Genomic DNA, 26,106 nt, shown 5'->3' on the forward strand with positions numbered 1-26,106 from the left:
CAGAGCTCCCCCCACCCCTCTCCCACCCACAAACTGTGCCGTTTAACCAGAGAACAAGTCATTCATGCAGTGATCATTTAACACTCCTACCAGGGCCTGCTTGGGAGGCTCTCTGTTACTAAATTCGGTTTTCTTGGGTGGGTGGGTGGGGGAGAGCTTGTTACTATTTTCATTCTTTCGGTGTTGTTACCATTCCTGTAAAAATATATCTGCATACATGCAAGTGTATGTGTGTATGTTTATGTATCTCCTTCTGCTTATAACAAAGGCTTTGGAAGGAGTTGACCCTCAGAGGGCCTGGTTTTAACCATGGGAGTGGTAGTGATCCTTGGGAAATAAATCCTTTTGTTCCAAATAGTCGCCAGCTCACATTTGGTAAAGTTTTGTTTCAGCCTTAATTTCATAGTTTTCCCTAGTTTCTGAGATAACTTTGGTCCACTGTATTTAGCCTCCAGAAGAGAATAGTCATTGGCTCCACCCCTTAAATTCACAGACTTGGTGAGGAAGGCCTTTCATTGGCTGCCTAGTGCCTATGACTCTGTCCAGCTCATGCAGCTCTTAGACATCGTCCCCACAGAGAGTGCTGTCCAGAGCTTTGGAAACTCAGAGGGACAAGGCACCTGTTACAGTCTTTCCAGCCCAAGCATATCTGCAGACCTCCTTTTCCTTGGCCACAACGTGGTAAAGTGTGTCCAGGTTGCTCTGGAGTAAGCAATTTTATTTAAAAAAATTTAATCTGAAAGTTGCCCCAAGGTTGTCTGAATGCTGCCCTCTCTCCTCGTGTATTTTGACTGGTTAATATGGTGTCCTGGCCACACCTGCTGAGGAGGGATGGAAGAGGTGGCCCTTCCCCCTGTTTTGAGACAGGATGGCCTGGATGAGGCTGCAGGGATGAGGGAGTCATCCATTCACTCAGCATCACTTGAGGGTCTACTGGTCACCTGGCATGAAGGGAAGCCACTGGAGTGTTGAGAGCAAGAAATAATATCTGATCTATGTTTTTTAAGGACTCTTCTGGCTGCCTGTGGACTGAGGTGGGGATGACAAGCGTGGAGAGGGAGCTGGGTTAGGCGGTGGTGGTTCTGGTCCAGGGAGCAGTGCTGGCTTGGACACTGCTAGCAGGCTTCTGTGTGAGAGTGGCCAGGGCACAGACAGGCCTTCGCTGACTGCCCTTGCCGTTTTCCCCAAGTGTGCAAGCCCTGCCAGTCTCCTGTTCTATGACTGATGCTATTCATTCCACCTGGAATGTACTCATCCCCTGCTTCCCAGCCCTGGCCGATCTGCCACTGCCTAGCTGAGTACCTTGGGCAAGTTACCAAGTCTCTCTTGAGCCTAATCTCTTCATCTATGAAAGAGTGATCATTGAACCATCCTCGTGGGATTGTGAGGATAATACAATACATAGTTGAGTGTGATTATTGCAATAGCCTCCGAAGCAGTTTTCTGCTTCCAACCTTGCCTCCTTACTCTGTGCTCTCTGCCCAGTGATCCTGTGCAGAGGGGCTCAGCTCAGGTCATGCCTCCAGTTCAGAACCCTCTTGACAGTGGCTTCTTGTCTCACTCAGAGGAAAAGCCTTCTCCTGGCCCACAGGGCTTCCCAGTACTTCTCTGACCTCATCTCCCACCCCAGGGCCTGGTGAGGATTTGAGCAGACTGGGTTCTGCGTAGCGCACTGTGGTGCATGTGAGCGGCGCCCTCCTGAGCTGTGCAGTGCACAACTCGTGCGGCTGTCTGCACTGACCCTGCCTGCCCCTCTCTCGCTTCACTCCAGCCACCCTGGAATCCTTGCTGTTCTTCAAACACGCCAGGCGTGCTTCCTGTCCAAGCTCTTTCCACTGGCTGCCCCTCTGCCTCGAATGCTCTTCCCCCAGATACCTGGATGGCTTGTTCATGCAGCTTCTCCAGGTCTTTTCTCTGATGTCACCTGGTTTAAAGTTGTACCACCCAGCCCACTGCCCCACCCCCACGTTCCCTGTCTCCCTTTCTTGCTTTACTTTTCTTCTTAGTGCTTACTGCCATCTAACATATAATACATTTTACTTATTTATCTGGTTTATTGTCTTCTTTCAATAGTTCTGAGGGCAGAAACGCGTGTTTATTTTGTTCACTGCTCTATCCGGAGTGCCTAAAACAGTGCCTGACAGGTAGTAGGGGTCCGTAATGAACGAGTGCATGAGTTTGCAGTAGAGCAAGCGAAGTGCTCGGTGCGGTGCTCAGCAGACAGTCAGCGCCCAGTACATGCTGGCGACTCTTCTGCTGCTTGTTGTTGTTGATGACCCCTCAGGGACCGTTCGGCTTTCTCTGAGCCCTTCCCCAGCCCCTTCTCTGTTGAATTGAATCCTGGCTGCCTCTCTTCCTTGCTGTTCTTCCCTCTGTGCCTTCTCTCTCTGGGTGACATTTGTCACGCTGCATTAGAGAGGCTTATCTCACTCTTTTCTCTTTGAGTCTGAATTCCTGCAACGACTGGTGCATTTGGATTTGTGTCTTTGTGCCCTGTGCCCACTGGTTGGCACGTAGTAGGAGCCCAGGAAGTGCTCATTGCAGGCAGCTGTGGTAGGTGGGATGCTCTCGAATCCATCAGGACCCTTACTAGCTGTCCTGGCTCCAGCATCACTGCCTAATGTTTGCACCCCATCCCAAGGCGGATCAAGGGAGAGTTTGACAACCACTTAAATGATGGAATCTCTAATGGTGTATTTAGAGCAGGTTTGGGGGAAAAGAGGGCCTCCTGTGCATAGTCCTTTGGATGGCAGTGTCTGGGTGACCTGCTTGTTCCATATTTGAGAGCCTGGCCCTTTGGCTACTTAGCCCACGAAGGATTGGGGTCATTCAGTGGAGACAATGTGAGCAACACCAATGTGTTTGGAGGAGGCCTGGGAAAATGAGAGAAAGCTTGAGCTGCCGCTTAGGGGCTTTGGGGTAGGGGAGGAGAGCATGGCTTCTGGAGGTGGCATAAGGGACGAGAGGGCAGCCCCTGGCCAGCCTGGGGAGGGGTGTGGGTGCCTTAGGAGGCCTGATTAGGTAGGTGGTGTGGGCCCCTTGAGGGAGGACCTTACATGCCAGACCGGAAGTTTGGCCTCTTGTATTGGCAGGAGGTGTCTCGACTGGGGATTCTGGTAGGGGTATGGGTAGGAATCAAGGGGGACGGGAGATGTGGGGAGGAGCTCTGGAGTCTTTTTCTCCTGTCCAGAGATGGAGTTGTCTTGTGGAACCCACAGGTGGCACAGCAGTGCCGGAGGTCATGCCTTTAGGGACCAACATTGACGCCCACAAGGGCAGTGAGCTTCATCTGAACCCACAAAGTACAGGAGGCTGAGGGGTTAGAGGCAGGGGTTTGGCATGGACTGGGGTACAAGAGGGGGCTTTTTCTCTCTGGGGGCAACTGTTGGTACCCTGGGGTCCCTGGGATCTTCCTGCCCTGCTCTGGTTGGTTCACCTATTCATAAGCCACTGCATCTCTGTCAGCAGCTGGGTGCTGACACTTTGTGCAGGGCCAGTCTGCCTCGTCTGTCAGTCTTGTATCAGGTTGCTCTACGGAAGAGCTTTAAACCCAGAGACTGGCAGACTCAGATTCAAGTGTCAGCTCAGCCCCTAACTCTCTGTGTGGCCTTGGCCAAGATACTTGTTCTCACTGGGGCTCACTTTCTTTATCTGCCAGGCTATCAGCAAACAAGCGAAATCCCTGTGTTCTAGGCTAGAGCCCCTTAAATCCCTCCTGCCTTGGGGCGGGATTAGCCTCAGAGGCTTAGGAAGGGCCGAGCCCTCCAGTGGGAGCCTGGTGGCAACACTGTGGAAAGGCCAAGGCTTGACTTTAAGTATCTTAGGGGTTTGAAAATTGTTTTCTCACCCAGAGATTGATTCATTCTGCAATGGAAGGGTTCTCTTCTCCATTCCCCTTGCTTGCTTTGGGATAGAATTCCTGAAATGACCTTGGCTTTGGGGCGCCTTTCCTATCTCCCATTCTGTACTCCTAAGTAGGGTCCCTGCCCCATGCCCAGGCTTCACATTTTCCTACCACCAGCCCCTCTGGCCCTGTTTACTGAGATTTTCTCTCAGCTTTCCCCTAATTTTCCTTGCTTCTTACTTCTAACCTGCGACCTAATCTGCCCAGCTGGGGCAACCTTAGTGGCACAAACACATATCCCTACACATTGCATCCCCTTTCCTCTTAAGATGATATCCTCAGCGTTTTTCCATGTGGCTCCCTCGTTTTCAGCATGCTTCTTTAAGATGGCTGCATAACTATCAAGGGAATGCCCTCAATAAGACGTGAGCTTGTTATGGGGCATTTAGATTACTTCTAATTTTTGCTCTTTCAGCTCATGCTGCATTAAGCCGTCTTTGTGTATTACAGACTCATTTCATTAGTTTGGCATTTATCTAGCTAATGGCAATGGCCCAAGATTAGATGGAGAATCAGAATTTTTTTTTCCAAGAAGAATGAGGATATATTCAAATTTTACTTTAAATGCTAGGAAGGTCTTTGTCGTGTTTTCCATGAATGAAGAAGCAGGCTAACAGTAATGTGAAACTAGATGTAAGTGAAAGGCTGTGTATTTACAAGTAATACATGGCTTGTTTGTTCTTAAGTGTGGAGGTGAGCCCAGTACATTCTCTTAAGGAGTAATCTACCTGCTCAAATTGAGGAATTATGTGTCCCTATATCTTTGGCACTTTATTTAAAACAATAACAAAATAAAATAAACAATGATCTCTTCTTAAGGATGTTTTTAAGAAGTAGCCTAAAACAAAAAGTAAATAGGATTTTTGAGGGAAGAAAACATGTCTCCCTAAGACAGAGTGAGCCTGTCAGGAATACTCTTAGAAGTGGAAGCAGGTTGCAAACTTGCCAAAAGGTTGGCTTTTTCTTGGCCATTAGGAAATGGCTAGAATGAAACTGAGAAACAAATATGACTGACTTGGTCCCCTGTATTCTTTTTTGTTTTTTTTTTGGCTGCATTGGGTCTTCGTTGCTGCACGTGGGCTTTCTTTAGTTGCGGTGAGCTGGGGCTACTCTTCGTTGCAGTGTGCAGTCTTCTCATTGTGGTGGCTTCTCTTGTTGTGGAGCACAGGCTCTAGGCATGCGGGCTTCAGTAGTTGTGGCTCGCGGGCTGTAGAGCACAGGCTCAGTAGTTGTGGTGCATGGGTTTAGTTGCTCCACGGCATGTGGGATCTTTCTGGACCAGGGCTCGAACCCATGTCCCCTGCATTGGCAGGTGGATTCTTAACTACTGTGCCACCAGGGAAGTTCCCCCTGTATTCTTTTTAACCTGAAATCTGTGTTGGCTTTGGGGTGATGGGGGAGGCTTCCCCTGTCCTGCTGATCTGTTGTTGTTTTAGTCTCTGTAGATTGTTATGTAGACCCAGGCTTTAGGCTCTGCATTTCAGCTTAACCCAGCAAATGTTGACTGAGTCTTTACAGTGTATAAGGTTACAGGGGATAAAAATTTGGGGAAAAAAACCCAATGCACCACTGTTTCTGAGGAGTTCATGAACTGGGAGTGGGAAGGTAAGACACATCTAAAATTAATGATTATTCAAGCGAGATTAGGAAGAGGGCCCTGGGAGAAGTCTGCCCCACCCTGTTAGAGAAGGGAGGTATTCCATCTCATTGAACAGCTGGGGTGAGGGAATATAGAAAGGTGTTAAAGAGTGGTTGCTTTTGTCAGCACCTTAAAGCCTGGCTGAGATAGACATTCACAGGAAAAGTGAAAGGCCTGAGTAGAGGAAGCGGAGGTAGAAGGACATGGTGTATGTTTGGGGTTTGGCTGAAACAATGGGCTCATGTAATAGTGGTCATAGCTAGCACACTATGGAGTGTATCAGGTGCGAGGCATGGTTCTAAGACCTTTATCTATATTAGCTCATTTTATCCCTGCAGTGACCCAAGTGAGGTCTTCTATAATTGTCTCCATTTTACAGATGAAGACATAGACATAAAACAATTTATTATCTGTCCAAGACCATAGTGCTGTACAGCTAAGATCAGACCCGGTTGGTCTGGCTCCAGAATATCTGCTTCTAACCACCAAGCTGTCCTGCCTCCAATATAGGGGAAGAACAGGCACTAGAACCAGAAAGGTGGGTAGACATCCTATCGTAGAGGCTTGGGGTACCAATGTTTAGAGGTGCAGAGGTGGAAGAGGGGGCCAGAGACAGAGATGAGAGGGATCGCAGTGGTGGGTATGGGGGAGTTTGTGAGAGCTGTGAGGGGCCACAGGAAGAAGGAGTTTCAAAAAGGGGGTTTGTCAACAAGGCCCAGCACTGCAGAGAGTTCCAGGAGGTGAGATCTGAGAGCAGGTCTGAGCCAGTGAAAGCTGAGAGGGCCTGGGAGAGGGGTTGGTCAGGCTGCAGGCACAAAGGGCAATGGAAGGGTTCTGCAGGGTTCTGCAGGGTTCTGACTGAGGTGCTGCTCACTCCAGGATGCTGTGTATTTTGAAGATGGTGAAGCAGGTGCAGACATTGGCTATGATTGTCTGTGTCCTCTTGTCAGTAGAAAGACGAGAGCATGACAGAGAAGGGCAGGTGAGAGCTGGCACTGCTAATTTGGCAAACTCAGTGCCTTTTCTGCAGCCTAATGATTTCTGAAAGCTATTTGCTATGCTCAGGCACAAGTGTGACTGCCTCATCTGAATGCTGTAGCGATCACTGTTTTTCCTGGAAAATTGGGCCCATGTAGGCTCTGTGTGTCGTTTATTTGAGTTCCATTTTTATAGCCTTATTACCTTGTCCTCATGATGCAAGAGGCCTCTCTTTTCTGGAGCTTTGCTGTGAAAATTGTTTCTTAAAAGGCACAAAGTGATCTCTCATTATTGGGGTTGTGCTCTCTCCAGAGCAGTGCTTTTCTGCAGACTTTTCATCACCCCTGACACCAGTTGTCATGTTTTTCTGATCGTTTGCAATTTACTGAGAACTTTTAGGCTGCTCTTGAATTTCACTACCTAGGTATTTGCCACGATTTCTTCTAGAAGAGTTTGTGCATGTAAATAGTCCATTCAGTTTCTTCCTCTCTGATAGGTGTCCCTACCAGTGACTTTGCCAGCACCTGACACCCAGTCTTGTCCTCTGGCCTTGAGTTGACAGTGCTGGTAATTAGCGTGTATGGAGCCTGAGCTGTTTCCAGGCACTATACTGAAAGATTTATGTTCATGATCTTAATTATTCCCAGTCCCTATAAAGAAGGCACTGTTACCCTCATTTTACAGTTGAAGGAAACGAGTCTTACAGAGGGAGAGTAACTTGCCCCAGGTCACACAGGTAGTAAATGGCAGAGTGGGCCTCCACTCCAAGGCCTTTCTGACCTTGGAGCCCATGTAGTCCATTCATTCATTCATTTATTCATTTATTCATTCATTCAACAACACATGATTGTCTACAACATTCCAAGCACTGTTCTAGACCCAGGGGATACGACAAAAAAAAGCAAAAATTCCTGCCTTCAGCTTACATTCAAATTTGGGGAGGTAGAGAAAAAAATAATAAATAAAATATACAGTACGCTATATGGTAATAAGGACTGTGGAGAAAAAGAAAGCAAGGCAGTCAGCTAAGAAGCGTTGGGAGCATTTTAAATAGAGCAATCAAAGAAGGCCTCATTGAGAAGGAGACCAAATTGTTAGGTTGAATAGCAAACAGCCCCCCAAATCTCAGCATATCAACCCAAGAGAACTTTTATTTCTCATATAGAAAAGTTCCAATGTGGCTGCTCCTGGTTAAGCAGGCATCCTTCCTGGTGGTTATTGAGGGACCCACACTTCTTCTATCTTGTGGCTCTGCCCTCTTCAAGGCCCTCAGATTCCTTTCCATTCAGCTGGAGGGTGAGGAAAAAGAGAGAGGACTTTGTGGGGAGGTTTTTGTGGGCCAGTCTGGAAGAAGCATGCATCCCTCCCACCCAGAACTCAGTCACACTCAGTGTACTCCTAACTGCAAGGAGGGCTGGGAAATGTAGTCCAGCCATGTGCTCACAAGGTAAAATAAAAAGGGTTTTGGTGAACTCATAGTGTAGTGGTGAATGAGGGGAAGAAGTGAGTCGTGGGTTTAACTGGGATAGAGCATTAGGCATGGGAACAGCAAGTAAAGGTGGCTAAGGTGGCTGGAGTGGAGCGAGGAGAAGATGAGGACATGGTGGAAAGTGAAGGCAGGGAAGTGAAGGGGGCAGGCCATTAAGGTCATTGTCAGGACTTGGTTGCATTGTGAGTGACTGATCTGAGTTGCATCATGAAAGGCTCACCCTGACTACTGTGTTGAGGGAGGACTCAGGGAGAGAAGTCGAGTCTGTTGCCATTCGTTACCCAGTGAGTGGTGAGAGCAGCCAGGTCCCGAGTGGTGGTGATGGTGGAGGTGCGGAGAAGTGGTTGGATTTGAGATCTGTTCTGAAAGTGGAACAACAGGTTTTGCTGCGGGGTTGGTGGTGGTGTGTGACAGAAAGAAAGGAATCGGGATAGTTCTGAGATTCTTGGCTTTTGCTTAATGACTATTAGACTCACTTTCTACCCACAGAAGTAAAAAGAGGGGGAAAGTTTTTGAAAAAAGGTATCTGGACGCCCTCTGGGCCCTGATGTATCTCGCGTAGCCTCTTCTCCTCCACAGTACTTTCTTTAGCACAGATGGGCAATTCTTTTCCACAACTGAGCTTTCAGACAGAGGGAGGACATCTGTAGCTCCTCCCAGCACAGAGCCTGGATGGAACAACTTTGGCAATGGTCTCACATCATTGCCTGGGATCTTTGGACTGAGTCTTGGGGCCCCTTGGACTGATGTGGAAGGGACCCAGTGTCCCGCTGGGTAACCAAGAGATACCTGCAGAGGCCACTTCCAATCCATGCTGTGTGTAATGTAAGAATATAAGTGTGTTTGGGAGTGGAAGCGGAAGCAGTTTTCCTGGTTCTTACTTGGCAATCATGACCTGCCAAGGCAGAAATGAGAGATGGAATTTTTTAGTAGTTGGTGCTCCCATTAGGAGCATAAGGGGAAGAAAGTCTATCTTAAACAGAGCAGGGTACGAGCTGTGGCAGCAAATATTGCATGCCTACTAGGTGCTGGGCACTGGCTGGGTATTTTGGTTTCATTGGAGAGGGAAACAAATGTACTGTTCCTGCCCTCCTGACAGAGTAGACCCATGTGGCTAGATCATACAGTGATTTGCTGGAAGAAATTATATTTACACCTGAGTGTTTCTTTCATTTTCTTTTTTTTCTTTTCTTTTTCTTTTTTTAGTGATTGTGAATGGTACTGTATTTTTAATTTCAGTGTCCACATGTTCATTGCTAGTATACAGAAAAACAATTGAGTTTTTATTTTGTATCCTACATCCTAGATAAACTCACTAATTAGTTGCAGGCTTTTTTTTTTTTTGTATATTCCACAGGATTTTCTATCTAGACAATCACATAATCTACAAATACAGATGATTTCTTCCTTTCCAATCTGTTTTATTTCCGTTTGTTGCCTCTTGTGCTGGCTCTTTGCTGAGTAAGAGTGGGCAGCATTGCCTATTCCTAATCCTGGGGGGCAGCATTCAGTCTTTCACCATTAAGTGTATGGTTAGCTGTAGATGATTTTTGCACATGTCATTTGCACTTTGTTGTATGGGTGTGGGTGGGACCATGGGGTTTTCTGTGGTGTTTGGCTGATATAGGGCAGTTACTATCTAAAAGTTGTCTATCTTGCTCGAGGCAGCAAGCTTTTGTTGGAGCCTTTTTCGTCTGTGCTTGTTGGCATCTCCAGGTTCTTCCGTTCCAAGTGAGGCAAAAAGAAAATGCAGGCCACTCACCATGGTGTCCTTCCTCCAGGCCTGAGGCCCCTCACTGGTCTGCCTTCTTCACTCCGCCTTTCAGAGTCCTCTCTTGTTTGTTTTACATATCACGTGCAGGGGTTTTTGTTGTGCACAGCAGGTGGAATAGGGAAAGGTGTGTCTACCGCATCCTCCTGGAAGTGGAAGTGGTTGGGAGAAATTAGAGGATTGGGTTGAAGCCAGTGTGTGAAGGGCCTTCACGCCAGGGGTTTGACTCTGTAGGTGGCAGGAGGGATGTTGGAGGTTCAACTCTGCAGCAGTGTGGAGGGATGGGGAGGGGAGTGGCAGAGAGACCCGGAGGCTGGTGCCTGGGCCCAGGGAGGTGAGGATGCATTTCTGGACTGCGACAGCAGACGTGGGGCAGAAAGGAAGAAGGGAGAGTCCATGCGGGCCACAAGGAAGTCCGAGGACCAGGTGAGTCTGAGGTTTCTAGCTTGGGCAACTAGCTAGGAGATTGGGGAGCTAGGGGAGTGGTGTAAGTGTAACAGAGTAGGTATATTCTAGGCCCTTTAGAGCATGACCGGAAGATTGGACTAACTGTGCTTCCCTTCAGGGCCGGCTCCGCAGAGAAAGCCTGGCTGCTGTGTAAAACCCAAGGAGCACACATTCTGGGCAGAGGAAACATTGTGGGGAAAGGCACAGATACAGAAAACGTCATGGCGGGCCTGTTGGGACTCCAGCTAGCTGAGGCATAAGTGGGTAGTTCTTGGTTCCATAACTGGGAAGGGTGCTGTAGGAGTTCACAAAAGCAAGAGGTTCTGGAATGGGAGTTGACGCTGCTGGTGGTCTATCTGGCACCTTACATTCTTTGTGTGTTGACATCAGTCTTTTCTACTGCAGACAGGCCACCCTCCCTGGGGGGCACCACTGCTGACAGCTCCCGCTTACCAATTCCAGTGAAGGGAGAACTCCTTTCTCTGCATCCATATATTGATCCTAGAGAAAGGCTATGGTTGGCCCAGCTTGGGCGATGTGCTTATCCTTTTTGACCTATCACTGTTGCAGGGAGTAGACTAATCTGAGCCGGATGGTTTACCCACCCCCATTAGATCAAGCCAGGCCTTTTTTTTTTTTTTTTTTTTGGCCACACTGCATGGCTTGCAGGATCTCAGTTCCCCGACCAGGGATTGAACCCGGGCCATGGCAGTGAAAGCTCGGAATCCTAACCACTAGGCCACCAGGGGGCTCGCAAGCAAGGACTTTTAAGGAAGAAGGCAGAAGAAAAGCATCTACGGAAGATAGAAAAGAATATTTACTATGGTTCACTGTATAATATCTTCTGAAGAATTTATAGTATGGCAATGTAGGAACTCTTTGGAGAGTTTTAAAGCAGGGGACTTGATCAAATTTAGGTTTTCTTAAAATTATCACTGTGTAAAGTTGTAGTTGGAAATAAGTAAATGAGGAGAGCTGGGGAGACTGGTAGAGAGGCTGCTGCTGTAGTTCTGGGGAGAACAGATGAGACCTGAGCTAATTCAAGTCTTTGGATCCTTATGTCATTTGGACTTCACCCTCCAGCCACAGCGTCGAGGGGTTGAGGAGGGGGACAGAGTCTGGAGACAATTAGGCAAATAGGGCGTGGTGAACAGCTGGAGGGGGCAGGGGGTGCTTCAGGAGGACTCACCACCAGCACCAACTGTTCCCTGAGAGGCTAGCTTTCTCTTTGGAAACTAGTCATTAAGTGGTGGCAGACTTGACATATCTTTCTTATTGCTTCTTAAGAAATGTGGGTGTTACTGGCTTCTTGTGGTGTCCTAACTGGAAAAGGAAGCTGATTGATTCTACTTTTCTCCCTTTAAAAAGTTTCCTTTCTTTAAGGAATCAGATAATAGGAGGTGTGTCAGGACTGCCAGTCGAGAAATAGATGGTTGAGAGGAAGATGCAGGCCTGAAGGCCCTGCCTCCCCCATCGCTGCCCCAGGGCCTGCAGGTCTGCTCTGGAAACATTTATCCTTTTGGCATTGTCCTTGCTGGGAAGGCTTGCAAGAATTTTAAGCAAAGAAATGACATAATCTGATTTATGTTGTAACAGATTCCCTCCTGTATTGAGAATAGGCTATGGGTGGAAGTGGGAGTGACACCAAAAATAGAAGCAGGGAAAGCAGGGACACCAATTAGGAGGCTATTGCAATAATCTAGGCTGGTAATGGTGGAGGAGGTGAGAAATGGTCACATTGTGAATATATTTTGAAGGTAGAAACCAGAGGATTGGATAGAGAATAAGAGAGAAAGAGACGAGACAAGACGAGAATGACTCCGAATCTTTGGCCTGGGCAACTGGAAGACCATGGCCTTAAACTGAGATGGATAAGATTCTGGAGGAGCAGGTCTGGGGGAAGATCAGGGGTCTGTGTGAGACGTGTCAAGTTTGAGACATGGAACACATCTCACACAGACCTCCTGTCCACTTGACATCTTACCTGAAACAGGCAGTAGGATATATTAGCCAGGAGTCCAGAGGTGAGGTCTGCACTTGGAGAGAAATCTGGGCATCCTCAGCCTATAGGTAATATGAGATTAGGTGAGATCACCCAGGGGGTGATTGAAGGAATACAGAGAAGACAGGAGAACCAGGACCGAGCCCTGGGGCACTCTTACATTAAGAGGTGGGGAGATGAGGAAGAACCAGCAAAGGGAAAGAACAGCCAGTGAGGTAGATGGAAAACCCAGAGTGCTAGCCTGGAAGCCAAGTGAAGAGAGTGGTCAAACAAGAGGGCTTGATTCACTGGTAGCAAAAGCTGTAAGAGGAGGACTCAGACTCACCCTTTGGATCTAACAACATGGAGGAGAAGCTAAATGCGTGCTTTTGGACCCAAACTTAGCCTTTCAAATAAGTCATAGTTCCCGCCTTGAAGGAGAATACAGGTGTGCAAAAAAGGGTCATTTAAGATTGATTGAAACAAGTCTGAGAAAGATGTGAAGATAGTATCGTGGGAGCCCAGCAGAAACAGACAGTACTTCTGGCTTTTGTGGGGAGGGTTGAGGTCAGATTAATTCATGTCTTCATTCGTTCAATGATTCATTCATTCATTCCACAAAAACTTTTTGAGTGCCATGGACTGAGAGGAAGGGAGAAGGTAGAGTTGTTGTTTAAGGGGTATAAAGGTTCAGTTTTGCAGATGAAAAAAAAGTTCTGGAGATGAATGGTAGTAGTTGCACAACAGTGTGAATGTGTGTAATGCCACTGAACTGCACACTTAAAAATGGCTAAGCTCGTAAATTTTGTTATGTGTGTTTTACCACCACATACGCACACACACACAAAATCAGAAAGGAAAAAAAAATCTTATTGAGCCCCACCATGACCTTGGTTGGGAATATGATGTTGAAATGGAAGTCATTTCAGTAGAGGGAGATCACGTGGAGAGAAGGGGAGGAAGACATCCAGCTGGAAGGAATGCTGAGAGAAGGGTCTGGGCACCAGTCCTATCTGTCTAGATTGAAGCATCCGCTGGGGGAGATCACAGGAGCTGAGGCTGCAGACTCAGGCTGAGCCAGTTGCTGCAGGCCTGGCAGCCTGGCTGTGGAGTTGGGCTTGCCTTCTTGGGCTCTGGGAGCCTCTAAAGGTTTCTGCCCATGGGAGTGTCATTCCAGAGATGTGCATTTAGAAGCTTAATCTCATTAATCCTTCCTGTTAAACCCGTTGCCTATTAAAAGCACTCGGATTGAAGCATGCATTTCTCTGATGAAAATTGCGGCCTAGCAGAATTTTAGATGCCTGGGCATGTGTTCATGAATTGAGTAGGTTATTTTTCCACCCATTTTACAAATACTTATTGAGGACTGTCTAAATGCCCGTAGTATTCTAGGCACTGGAGGTAAGGGAAGGGGTGAATTTCTCAGATCACTTCTCTTGATAAGCCTACAGTCTAGGGACCCCATTCCCAAATAAGAAATTATGCTACATTGTACCGCATGTTACCATAAATGTCTCACCGAGGTTCCATGGGAGCCGAGAGGAGGGTGCCTGGCCTGTCAGGGACACTGGGATGGCTTCCAGGGAAAGGCTGTCCAGTGGATTTGAAGGATGAGCAGTATTTTCTAGGCAGAGAAGCAGAGATAGACATCCTGGGAGGACAGTAAATCAAAACTTATTGGGGTTGTAAATTTAAAGAAAACATGTAAATATTCTCTTTTAAAGTTAAACTCTTATTTCATTGGCTTTTAGGTGGTGCTGGCTAGAGTGCATGCTTTTGGACCCAAGCTTAACTTTTCAAATGTGGAATGCTAGGCCTTCATTGGTAAGTTTGTTTGATGCCTTCTTACCAAATTATGCTGTCAAGGATTGGTATTTGGAATGAAGGGCAAGGTAGTTATCATTGGTGCTGCTCTGTGAAGGGTACCAAGCCTGGACCCTAGAGAAGCCTACAGTATAGGTGGAAAAGATCCACAGGAGAAGTGGATCCCACTGTAGGTTTCTGCAGTAGGTGCAGAGGGAGAAGCCAGAGGAGAAACACCCAGGGGTGCAAGGGATGGACGCAGCTGGCCTCACAGAGAGGTGCAGCTTTGGCTGCATTTTGAAGGATGGACCAGTCCGGGGGGGAGTGAAATAAGCTTTTCAGGCTTGAGAAGGTGGGTGTAAGATGTAAAGAAAGTGGGCTCAGCAGAAGACCCACAGGAACAAAAACTTCATCCGAAGGAGTGGTGAGTAAGAACTTCTTCAGGATCTGCTGGTGGTTGATTATTCTATTCTAGACCAGGGTCAGCAAATTTTTCCTGTAAAGGATCAGATGGTAAATATTTTTGGCTTCCTAGGCCATATGGTTTCTGTCATAGCTACTCAACTCTGCCATTATAGTGGGAAAGCAGCCATAGTTAATATGTGTATGACGGTGTGGCTGTGTTCCAAAAAAGCTTTATTTACAGAAACAGGTCGTGGGCCGGATTTGGCCTGTGGGCTGTAGTTTGCCCACTCCTTTTCTAGACCCTGAATGCTGTGCTGGGCTAAGGCACTTGGACTTTGTCCTGAAGGCAGTGGGAAGCCATTGAAGTTATTTGGGGCAAAGAAGTGAAATGGCCGAAGTAACAAGTTAGGAGCATTCATCTGATAGCTGGACAAGAAGCATGGGTCCTGTTCCAAGGCAGCAGTAGCAATCCAGGTGTGAGGTCATGTGGTTAACAGTGCTTAAAATGGAGAAAAGGTCCAATAGGAGAGATATTGCAAAGGAAGAATGGTAGGATTTATGGTCTTCTTAGACTTTAAAGACAGGAGCCAAATAAGATGAAAGTTTAAACTTGATAGTTCACAATGGTAACATTGACAGAAATGTGGCTATTGGGGATGGAGAAGGGTAGTTGATGCGTCCAGTTTTTGATATACTGAATTTGAGATGGTACTGATTCATCCACAGGATATGTCTAGTAGGCAATTAGAAATTCAGGGCTGGGGACTTCCCAGGCAGTCCAGTGGTTAAGACTTCACCTTCCAATGCAGCGGGTGCGGGTTTGATCCCTGCTTGAGGAGCTAAGATCCCACATGCCTTGTGACCAAAATACCAAAACATAAAACAGAAGCATTATTGTAACAAATTCAATAAAGACTTTAAAAATTGTCCGCATCGGGACTTCCCTGGTGGCACTGTAGTGAGGAGAAGAACCTGCCTGCCAGTGCTGGGGACACGGGTTTGATCCCTGGTCCGGGAAGATCCCACATGCCGCGGAGCAATTAAGCCCGTGTGCCACAACTACTGAGCCTGCGCTCTAGTGCCCACGAGCCACAACTACTGAGCCCGTGAGCCACAACTACTGAAGCTCACGTGCCTAGAGCCCGTGCTCTGCAACAAGAGAAGCCACTGTGATGAGTAGTCCCCACTCACCACAACTAGAGAAAGCCCATGCGCAGCAACGAAGACCCAGCGCAGCCAAAAATAAATAAATTTATTTATTTATTTATTTTAAAAAATGGTCCACATCAAAAAAAATCTTTTAAAAAAAAAAGAAATGCAGGGCTGAAGCCAGGGCTGGGAAGGGTAGGTCTAGAGGTGTAGAACAGAAACCATAGGATTAATAAGTTCTCCCCGTGATGAGCAGAGGGCTGAAGGAGAGAGTCCCAGGAAGGGAAGAGGATGGGACAGCAGAGACCACAGAGAAGGGACCTGAGGGAAGGCTGCCGAATTGGTGACAAGGTGGCTACCGCTGGCCTTGAGAATGAGATGTGGGGAGGGGGGAAGGGGGGAGGAAGCCAGGTTGCACAGGGTCCATCATAAATGACGGGTAAAGAATCAGATACGTTAGTAAAAGTGACCACTTACGGAGAGTTTGGATGGTAAAAGAACGGAGACACAAAGATTTCAGCGTCTGCATGCCAAAATAACCCTTTCTTTAGCTTTGAGGCAAGCAAAGCAAGCCACGACCAGTTCTCTTGTCCGTCTCTGGAGCCAAGTGTGTTTGGGAGTTTGTGTGTACCTTGGGCTTGTGATTGCGTTCTTATGCTTTCTTTGAGGTGTGGTGTTCTGAGCTCTGTCATAACTTGCACCAACGGAATCTAGCCCATGTTTGGACCCTTGCCATGAGACAAGATGTGATCTGTTGGGGAAATAGTTGCATTTGCCTGAGTTGGAGGAGAAAATAGGGTAGAGCAAGAAACGGAAATTAAACTCCTTACTGCAGAGCCTGCCCAAGTATGGGAATTTGCAATAATTCCTCAAGTCGCTCAACTAGATAGCAATTTATGTGCCAAGCATTTCGAGTGTATGTTCCTTGGTTTGAATTCTGAGTAGTCTTTGGGTCGGTTTTTGCAAATATAGCAGTTAGAGATGGAGTCATAAAAGCAACAGGTGGAACTGGTTTGGAGCCTCCGTTTAGTGAAGTCTCACTATATCCCAGGCATAGTGCCGAGTACTCTGTAGGTATCATTTTATTTCATCTTTGCAACCACCTGTGAAAGAGGAATTAGTGCTCCCACTTCAGCAATAAGGAAATTAAATCACAAGAGGTTGCCTGAGGTTACAAGGGATTTGAACCCAGACCTATCTGACCCCCTTAGTTTAGGCCACTTTCTGTTTTCTCCCACCTGGGTGTGGAATTTCTCCTCCAACTTACATAGAAGGACTGGAGACAGAATGAGTTCTTAAGTAAATATTCAGAGGCTGTGGTGGGTATTTCTGCTCCTTAGGAGTCTATTAAAAGTGTGGAAGCAGTATGGGATCCTTGGGGGAGACTAAGGCCAAACTTCAAACACTAACTGTTTCCCCTGCTGAAATTTTCATTTAGTTGCAGAAGGTGGCAGGTTTGGGCTTGGAAAGGAAATCTCACTAGAAGGCATGACAGTCAGATTCCAGTCCTAGCTCTAAGGCAGTTATAATCTACTTTTTGTTTAAATACTTGCATCTCTCTCTGCTCACCTCCAACTTCAATGTCCGAGGCCAGGGTCCTGCGTTGACTTGTTTCCCACCCTACCCCCAGCATCCAGCCTGGTATCAGGCGTGTAGCATGTGCTGATTGAATATTTGTTGTTTCTAGTGAGCCAGGCAACTTGGGACAAGGAGCTTCACCTCTGTGTGCCAGGCACTGCCGTCGGCACGGCAGTTTTGCAGGTGACACAGGACAGGTTCTGTCCTCGTGAGGCAGATGAGCCAGCAGGGGAGACAGACAGAATAGACAGGTGAGATGTGCAGTCTGAGGTCAGGCAGGCAGGATAATCCTCTGAAAAAAGTCATAATAATGCACTTTGGGGTGACTGCACATATGTCGTCTAAGCTGTCCACTCTGTTTTAATTCTTTTGCTTGGCTGTGGTTGCTAACACCCAGCTAACTGCTCCCCCCAGCGAGAGCTCCCTCCTGGGCCAGAGCAGCCTCCTGCCTCTGGCAGGGCTCAGCGCTCCCCTCCTGGCCCCTCTCCTCTGCTCACCCTCCTGTCTGGCCTGCCACCCCCTGGTTCTCCTCCAACTCCGTAGACCTCGACTCCGCAGCTTGCTGTGCCGGTTCTCTTTTCTCTACCTTTAGCTTAATAAGGTTTTGCTTGATCCCTTTCTGTTCAGTCCCAGTATTCTTCCCCGGTGAGCTCATCCACTGTTCACCTCTCTCCTGAAGTCACCCAGATCTGCAGATCCAGCCCAGAACCTCTGCCCAGCCCTCGTTCCTAGCTCCTATCCTGTGGGCACCTCCAACTCAGCCCTCGCCTGGTACCCAGTGTGTCTGTCTCCCTGTGGTGCCTGCCTGGGGTGGGACTGCACGCCCTCAGTCATGTCGACTGCAGGAGTCACCCTTGGCTTTGTCCTTTCCCTCAACTGTCGTCTTCCATTGGTCACCTTTTCTGGAAGAGCCCGTGTTCTAATTTGTCACTCCCTGCCCACCCCTTCGTTTAGGACTCCTCATTTGGATTGTTTCAGCAGCCTCTTGGTTGGTCTCCCGGGCACACTTTTGTCCTCCTTCAGTCCACCTCCACTTCCTAGCAGCATGATGTTTCTAACTCACACATCTATCATGGCTTTCTCCTGCTTAAAATTCTCCAGGGGCTCCTCATTGCTTATAGAATAGAACTTAAACCCCCACAGCGGGCCTGCAGTCTTTTCATAACTGGCCTTTGGCCACCTTCCCTATTTCACTTTTTCCCTAACCCGTATTTCTCACATCAGCCCGGCCTCTCAACAGCCATCACTTCCTGGTGCCTTTGCCAGAACTGGGCCCTTTCCTGGGAATGACCCACCCCCTGCTCCCCATTTCGCTAACTCGGGTCAAGTTTCTGATTTTCTGGACACCTTCCTTCCCCACCCTGCACTTCTCTGTGACCTGGAGGTGACCTTCCTCCTGGCTTCCAGAACACCCTGCATCTCTCTCTCTCCCAAAACATTTATTGGCGTAACTGTTGATTTACTATCTGTTATGCTCAGTAAACTGAGCTCCTTAAGGGTGGGGAACACACAAACACACACACACACACACACACACACACACACACACACACACACACACACATATCTCTGGGTTCTCGGTGCCAGCACTATGTACCTGGTTCAGGAAGTGTTTGTTGAAAGAGTGAGGATAGCAAAGTCTGTTTGCGCAGCCAGACAACAGATTTATAACGTGATCAAATGTATTTGAAACTGGAGGTTCATTGGCTATTGAGTTGGGTGGGGCCTCCTTGCTTCTCAGTTTTGATGGCAGGATAGGTTGTTGTGGGCCTGGGTTTGTGGTTGCCTATTGCATCTCTCAGTCTACTGAGGCCTCGGGAATATATCTTCTCTATATTCTTTGCCCCTGACTTTTTTATTTTTAACTCCCGTTGTTGATGGGATAGTAAAGCAATGCAAAGTGAAAAATAGTCCATCAAGGAATGCTGAGGAGTGAGGTCCACCCAGCTTCCTGGATGAATCCCAAGTTTCCTAAATTAGCCAAAATAATGATTCTTGCTAACCACTGACAGCTTCTCCCTTTCACGTTCAAGCTGAGAGTGCTTTTCTGGCTGGGGGATGAGGATAGCTGGTGGTCCTTTGTGGAGGTGCCCGACGGCATCTTTATCTTCATTTGGAACCTTGTAAAGTCCTCAGTGAATACTGAGGAGTAGCAAATAGGAAGAGGCTCTGAGCACAGGGATGCCAGGTCTGTGTCTGTATTTACCATGGGAGCTGCTGTGATGCACCTAGGTGCTAGGCTGGTACCTTCTCATGTTTTCATGTGGGGCTTTCAGTTTGATGCTGTTGCCTCTCCTTCACTTCCTGGTTCTGCCACAGAACTGGGAAATTGTGCGGAGAATGCAGGCTTTCTTTGGGGGTTCACAGTAATCTGGGAAGGCTTCCTTGAAGCAGAAGCCATTTTCAACACAGACGTGTCCTACTGACCAGGGTGCTCCAGCGGGCACTTGGGGCTGCTTTTCTTGCCTGGAAATACTGATGATGCTGCTGCTTTCCCTTTCAGGGACTTTCCAGAAGCTCTTCCCTCAGCATGGAATGCATTTTCCTTCTGCTTTGCCTGGTTCATGCCCATTCAGCCTTCAGATATCAGCTGATTTGCTTCTTCTTGGGAAGCCTTCCCTGACCTTGATAAGAAACCTAGGTCTTATCATCACCATTACTGTTATCACTTTATACTGCTTACTGATTGCCCACAATGGGGCAGACATTGTCAAAGTGCTTGGTGGGTAACCACTTAGTATTAGGGCCTCAGTAGGTGTTGGCTGAGGTCAGGGTTATCATTATTACCCCAAAGATACCTTTCAAGGAAACTGAGGCCCAGATCAGTTGTGGGCATGCGAGCAGGGTTTGTCCCCAGGTGCCTGACTGGGTCTGTGCTTCTGCCCGTTCTTCTCTACTCTGCAGGCCCCTCTGCCAGGCATCCTCCCACTCATTTCAGCACTCACCCCAGAGGCCATTTTACGTTTGTTTGTGTGGTTATAGATGAATGAATGTTCGTTCTCGCGCTGGGCAGCCTGGCAAGCCCCAGGACGGCAGGAGCCTGACCTCTAGGCAGGCACTCAGGGCAGAGTTGACCGACAGCCTGCCTGCCTAGACAGCCGCTCACCCGCTGGATCTCCTTGCCCCTTGCATCACAAGAGTCTGGGCTGTGAATGTGAACTCCCTGGGGGGTCCCCACAGTTTAGCCTGCACCCTCCCCTCCTGTTTCCGTGTCAGAGCTAATGGTGCTAAGGAAGCGTCTGTCCCTAGCTGGGTCTGTCCCTTTGCTTTCCTCCACCTTGTGAACCCATCCTCATCCTTGTATAAAGAAGTCGACCCCTTTCTTGCCCCAGGACAGAGCCCTCACCCGTCCTCTGCTCCTCTGGACCTGCACACGCTCGGGATGGCTCTGACCACAATGGGCCATCCTGACCTGTGTTCCTGTCCTCCTTGTCCTTCTGCAGCTGCTCGGGACCATCCCTGGTGTGGCCTCTGTGACCGGGCAGTGTCTTGTATAGTCAGGGCTGAGGGGGCCACAGAGGGGGTAAGAGGACCGAAGTTACTACCCTAAGAGCAGTTGCACCATGATTCCGAGTGTGTGGGGTATACCTGTGCTGGTGAGTATGTATGGGGGGGGTGTGTGTTTCTTGCTCGATGTTTTTACTTGCATAATTTATCCTCGTGCACATTAGAGACCATGCCTCCTTCTCTCAGGGGTCTAATGTAGGGCTCTGAATAATAGATATTTCAGAGCTGTTGGCTAAACAGATCTTTCCTCCTCTCTCTAGCTGAAGGCGCCTCCCCTTTTCCCCATCCCCACTTTGGTACCTCTCCGACCATTTCATAGGGTTGTTGTGACTATCAGGACCCCCTTCCCAGACCCCATTCAGACAGCAGTGATGTGAAAGCCCCATCTAGACCTTGGCAGGCTGGCAGGGCGCCAGGCTACATTGCCCGAGCTGGCAGCAGGGAGGCCCGGTCCCCCAGGGGCGCCTCACCAGGCCTCCGGGGCCCGGCTGGCTGAGCTCTGAGAGATTCACACTGGTTTTGAGTGGGAAAATTAAAATTAAAAATGGTTTCTGACCAAGTGGGGAAAGTGGGCATGGGCAGGGGCGGGGTGGGGAGCAGGAGGACGCTAGCCACGGCTTCCGGCTTCCTTACATCTTTTTTTTCTTTTTTTTTTTTTTTTTTGCGGTACGTGGGCCTCTCACTGTTGCGGCCTCTCCCGCTGCGGAGCACAGGCTCCGGACGTGCAGGCTCAGCGGCCATGGCTCACGGGCCCAGCCGTTCTGCGGCATGTGGGATCTTCCCGGACCGGGGCACGAACCCGTGTCCCCTGCATCGGCAGGCGGACTCTCAACCACTGTGCCACCAGGGAAGCCCCTGGCTTCCTTACATTTGCTGGAAACAAACTGAGATCACCCTACAGCCTCTGGGACACCCAGCACAATGGTCTCAGGCCCTGGAAGCAGACCTGCTTCACAGTGTCGGCTCTGCACCTACTAGTGGTGGGGCTTAAGACAGATCACCCACGCTCTCTAAGCCTCAGTTTTCTCACCTGTATAACAGGATGATGATCATAGTAAGCACCTCTGTGAGGTCCTTGTGAGGGTGAAATGAAAACATGCTTAGCACTGTACACGGTGTGTAGAAAATGCCAAATATTTGTTATCATTTGACTGTTGTTTTTGAAAAGTAGCATTGTCAATAATTGTAAGAAGACTTTGGACAGCATACAAAGTCTAAAATGCACAGGTAAAGGCTGTGAGCAGTAAATGAGATGGGTGTGTGGGAAAAGCACTTTGTGAATTGCAAATTGTGTGCAGATATTATTATTAGCACAAATAACTCTTTTATTGTTTTGGCTTTGAAAAAAATGACAGAGCACAATTTTATGATGTTGAGTCTAAGTTCTTTACTGGTTTTGGTTTTTGTTTTGGAGGGAGATTTGTCAGACAGGCCTTAATTGGAATCTTGACCAGAGGCTGTGTGACCCACATTGGTGATCCCAGGTGCCCAATGTCTGACGAGCCCCTGGCGCAGAGGATCAGTTCTGTGGCTGCTCATATTATTTTAAATTTTTTATGATAAACTTTTAATACATAGTGGTATAGTAAGTGCTCGTAAGTCCATTGACAGTAAATTGTGGGCATTTGCTTAGGACAAATTCCTGAGAATTTGCTCAAGAAATTCTCACTCTCAGAGTTTTGTACCTAATATAGCTGAAGAAATGTAAGCAATTTATTCAGCGTTTGATGTAGACAAATACCACTGCTTTCTCAAGTATGTTAGAAATATTTTCTTAACATCAACTGCTTGCCTTTCTTGTGTTTGTCTCCATCCCATACCATTTCATTGTCTCCTCCCATCCTTCTAAAAATGAAATCAAACAAAAATTTAAAATGTAGATACTTTTAGACAGAGGTTGAAAATTCTCTACTTATTGGCTGCATCTGGCCTGCAGATGTATTTTGTTAAGTGCTCACAATGTTTTAAAACCTTTAAGTTAGTGGGTAACATTTAAAAGTTGGTAGATATTATCTAGAAATCTGGATTTCCAGATCTTTACAAAAATCTGAAAGTCTAGCAGCGCTGGACCCTCATGGCGGTGATGAAGTATGGTGGTCTCTCTTATGGGGACTTGTTTCTCCAGTTGCCCGGCCCTGCCCAAGCCCCGCTCCTGTACATGGCCTGTAGGTAACTGAGTTTGTAATCTGTGCTAAATGTAACCAACATTTCTTAGACACTGTGCATCAGTTTAGAATTATTTTTACCGGCAGCGTTGACCATAGAGAAGATTATTTCACTTGCTAAGTTTTCATTTTTATAAGCCAAGAAGCTATAGTGTTTTATTTAGCCTCTTGGGTTTAGTAGAATCACCTTCTCTCCTCCCTGTGCATTTTCCTCATTAATAATTTTGAAAGAGTCTTCAGCCAGACTTATAAGTCAGTGTAAAATGTTGGATAAGGCAGGAGATACATTTTGATTGCTTCTATTTAAGGGAGGTTGAACACAAGTGACCTGCTTTAATTCAGTAATTTATGATGTAAATTTGAACAATTGAAGATACTTAGTCGCTTTTAGCCATCTCATTGAAATAGTTGTAATTGGCAGAATCCTTATTGAAAGAGGAGTTTGGGATTCTTAACACTGGAGACCATCCCCATTTGTAGGCTTTTCTCAGGCAAGCCCATACCCCCTTCCAGCCTGTGAGCACGCACAGAAATGGGGGCCATATGCAGGAGGGGGGCGGTGCTGAGCCCCACAGTGTTTACTTTAGGGGAGTCCTTGAAAGCAATTTTTTAAATTACTATTATCCTATGAGCTTTAAAAAATTTTTTGCCATCATGAAAGCGTATACACTTGTAACAAATTTAGACAGCCCTGAAGAAGTACATTAACATAAAGGAAGAAGGTCTTCTGTGACACCCGCCTCCCCACTCCCAACCTTCGCCTGAGATTGGCACTTTTTGGTGGGTATAGTCCTGGACTTTTTCATTTGCTTGTATCCCCTTAACTCCTACCTCCTTTGCCCTCATGCCCAACATACACGTTTTTACTTTTGTAGAAATAGACTCTCTATGCCTATAGTTCTGCAGTTTTCCTTTTTTTTTTAAGCTGTCAATTGTTATGGTTTTCTTTTCAAGTCCATATGTACAGATAAATGTACCTTATTATGTGTAACAGTTGTACTCCATGGTATGGGTGCATTTTAAGCTTATTTAATCATCCCTGTATTGGTAGACACCCAGGTTGTTGCCGATTTTTGCCATTGCAACCATTGCTGCTGGGGAAATTGTTATACCGACCTGTGAACTTCTGCATGAAATTTTTCTGCTCATAGACACCTGAAAGTGAGACTTTTGGCCTAAGTAGTTTGCCATCTAAAATTTGAATCAATATTGCCTAATCGCCCTCCAAAAAGGCTGTACCAGTTCATGCTCCTTTTAAGAGTATCCAATTATGGCTCCAATAATCTAGTTTTTTGCTTAACCATGCATGAGAAAAGTAAACTTTAAAAACTCACAAATATGCCATCAAAATGACACATTTGTCTTAGAAAAGCATTCGAAATATATAGCTATAGATTTAATTAAATGATTTTCATACCTAGTGATGGTTATCATCCTGCAAGGTGACAAAAATGTTCCCCAACTGTTGTTACCAATTTAATTATTAAATACTTATGTGAGGGTTTCAGTTGTGCCAGGGAGCCTTTGGAAGAATAACAGCCAAATCACGGCTTCCTTTTCCACTGGTCCGCCAGGGCTGCCTTGTCTCTCCTTCCAAGGGCTGAGCCCTCAGGACGGAGGTCGGATCAGCATTTAAATGGGAGTGCCAGGCCTTGGGGAGGGGGTGACAGCAGTGATGTGGTGAAGTACCCGAGGATTCCCAGCATCCCCTCCTTACACATGAAGCCGTTTTACATTGACAGGTTCTTCCCACATGTATTTTCTCATAGCATCCATATGACCTCCCTGTGAAGCAGGCACTCCCCTCTCCCCTCATTTATATCTGGGAACACTTAGGGTCAGAGGTCTGACTTAGCGAGTGTCACACAGATGGTCAGGGTCAGTGCACTGGACCGGGTGTTCTGACTCCAGATATGGCGGAGTCAGAGCCCTGTGAGGCTGAGTGGTAGTTTTTTGCCTATAGGACACCGTAGACGTTTCCTTTACTGAACTGGGGGCGGAGAAAGGAAAGGGAAGTGATATTCCCAGACTTCCTGCGTTCGTTTTTGTCCACAGTTTCTCCTAGCAGTGCTAACATTTACAGTCATGTTCTCGAATATTTCCTTAGCCTTTGGGAGGGATCTGTGAATTCTTGACCAGGGGCCTTAACTGATCACAGGTGGTTGAGAACTGCTGACTATATCTCCTCCTTAAAAAGGACAGGTCTCAGGAGATGGTCAGCTTACTGCCTACTAACTGTGTGTAAAATTTTGAATTTCGTCTTCTCCAGAGACCTCTTTTCTGACTCTCTGACCTTGTGTCTGGCTCTTGCTAACAGGTTACCCTGTATTGGCCAAAGCTCCTTAGCAGTAACCTCACTTGTGAGCCTGCAGGTAAATTTGATGCCCGGACCACTTATCCTTCCAGGATGCCGCCAGCTTCATTAGATCCAAGCAGGGGTCTGGTCTAGTGAAAATAGGGATCTGGAGTCAGGTAGAGCAGGTTCAAATCCCGGCCCCCTCGCTTTTACTATTAACAGTGTGAACCTCTCACTGTTGACCTTATGTCTCTGAGCCTCAGTATCCTTTTCTACAAAATAGTGATAATGATTCTCTCATACAGGCATTTTGAGAAATACGTGAATGAAGATTTGAAAGGTGCCTTCAGATGTTCAGTGCAGAATAGACACTTTATAAATGTGAGTCCTCTCTCATTTTCCTCTATAGAAAGAAGGTTCTCCTCTGGGGATGCTCCAAACTGGTAGCTGCTGGCTGGGGATCCTGGGATCAGGGCAAGGCCTGTAAGAAATAAATGACAGGGTGTGGGCACAGTGTTCCAAGGACCTGGCCTTCGAGTCAGAGACTGTCGTTCCAGCTTCATCCTGCTGGTGACTCCCCGGTAACAGTGGGTAAACCTCATCCCCACTCCAGAGCTGCATTTCCTCAGTGTGACCTGGGGCTCAGGTGCTCCCTAACCATCCTGCTCGCTGCCGTAGGAGCTCCTGTGATGGAGCAGGACTTTGGAGTGTACTGGAAGGGATGCAGGCCTTGGTCTCAGGAAGACCTGAGTGTGGCTGGCTCCCGTACCTCCCAGGTCTGTGACCTTGGGCACATCCACTAACCTCTCTGACACTTGTTGTCTGCATCTATAAAGCAAGGCAAGTAGGACCCACTTCCAGGCTCACTGTCTGGACGACGGGAGTCCATGGGAACAAGGTCAGTTTCCTTCCCTCTGTCTCCGACTCCTGAGTGCTTTGGTTGGAGATTTGCCAGGGTTTCTGCAGAGGAAACCCAAAACACCTTCCCTAGGTG

The 26,106-nt window shown here is 47.5% G+C and overlaps 1 protein-coding gene and 1 long non-coding RNA gene across 15 annotated transcripts in view; one reads left to right on the forward strand and one right to left on the reverse strand.

Annotated features, from left to right (window-relative positions):
- BMAL1 (basic helix-loop-helix ARNT like 1) overlaps positions 1–26,106 on the forward strand; it is a 103,821-nt gene that overhangs the window by 16,868 nt on the left and 60,847 nt on the right. For 3 of the 14 annotated variants that reach the window (XM_073808634.1, XM_019947956.3, XM_019947960.3), the window contains exons 1-2: positions 218–10,207; positions 13,961–14,033. The exons of 1 other annotated variant lie outside the window; for it this stretch is intronic. The gene's annotated coding sequence lies outside the window, so the exon portion shown is untranslated. Of the gene's footprint in view, positions 1–209; positions 10,208–13,960; positions 14,034–25,417; positions 25,494–26,106 lie in introns of those variants that run through there. 10 more of the 14 variants (XM_073808636.1, XM_019947957.3, XM_019947958.3 and 7 more) reach the window with 9 other exon arrangements.
- On the reverse strand, positions 12,105–16,168 carry LOC141279366 (uncharacterized). Its single transcript, XR_012333461.1, has 3 exons — positions 16,044–16,168; positions 13,729–13,860; positions 12,105–12,292 (listed from the first exon to the last, which is right to left on the reverse strand). It is a non-coding gene; the product is annotated as an uncharacterized lncRNA (long non-coding RNA).

The sequence above is a fragment of the Tursiops truncatus genome, chromosome 8 (assembly GCF_011762595.2).
Source record: "Tursiops truncatus isolate mTurTru1 chromosome 8, mTurTru1.mat.Y, whole genome shotgun sequence".
In the NCBI taxonomy this organism is placed as follows: Eukaryota; Metazoa; Chordata; class Mammalia; order Artiodactyla; family Delphinidae; genus Tursiops; species Tursiops truncatus.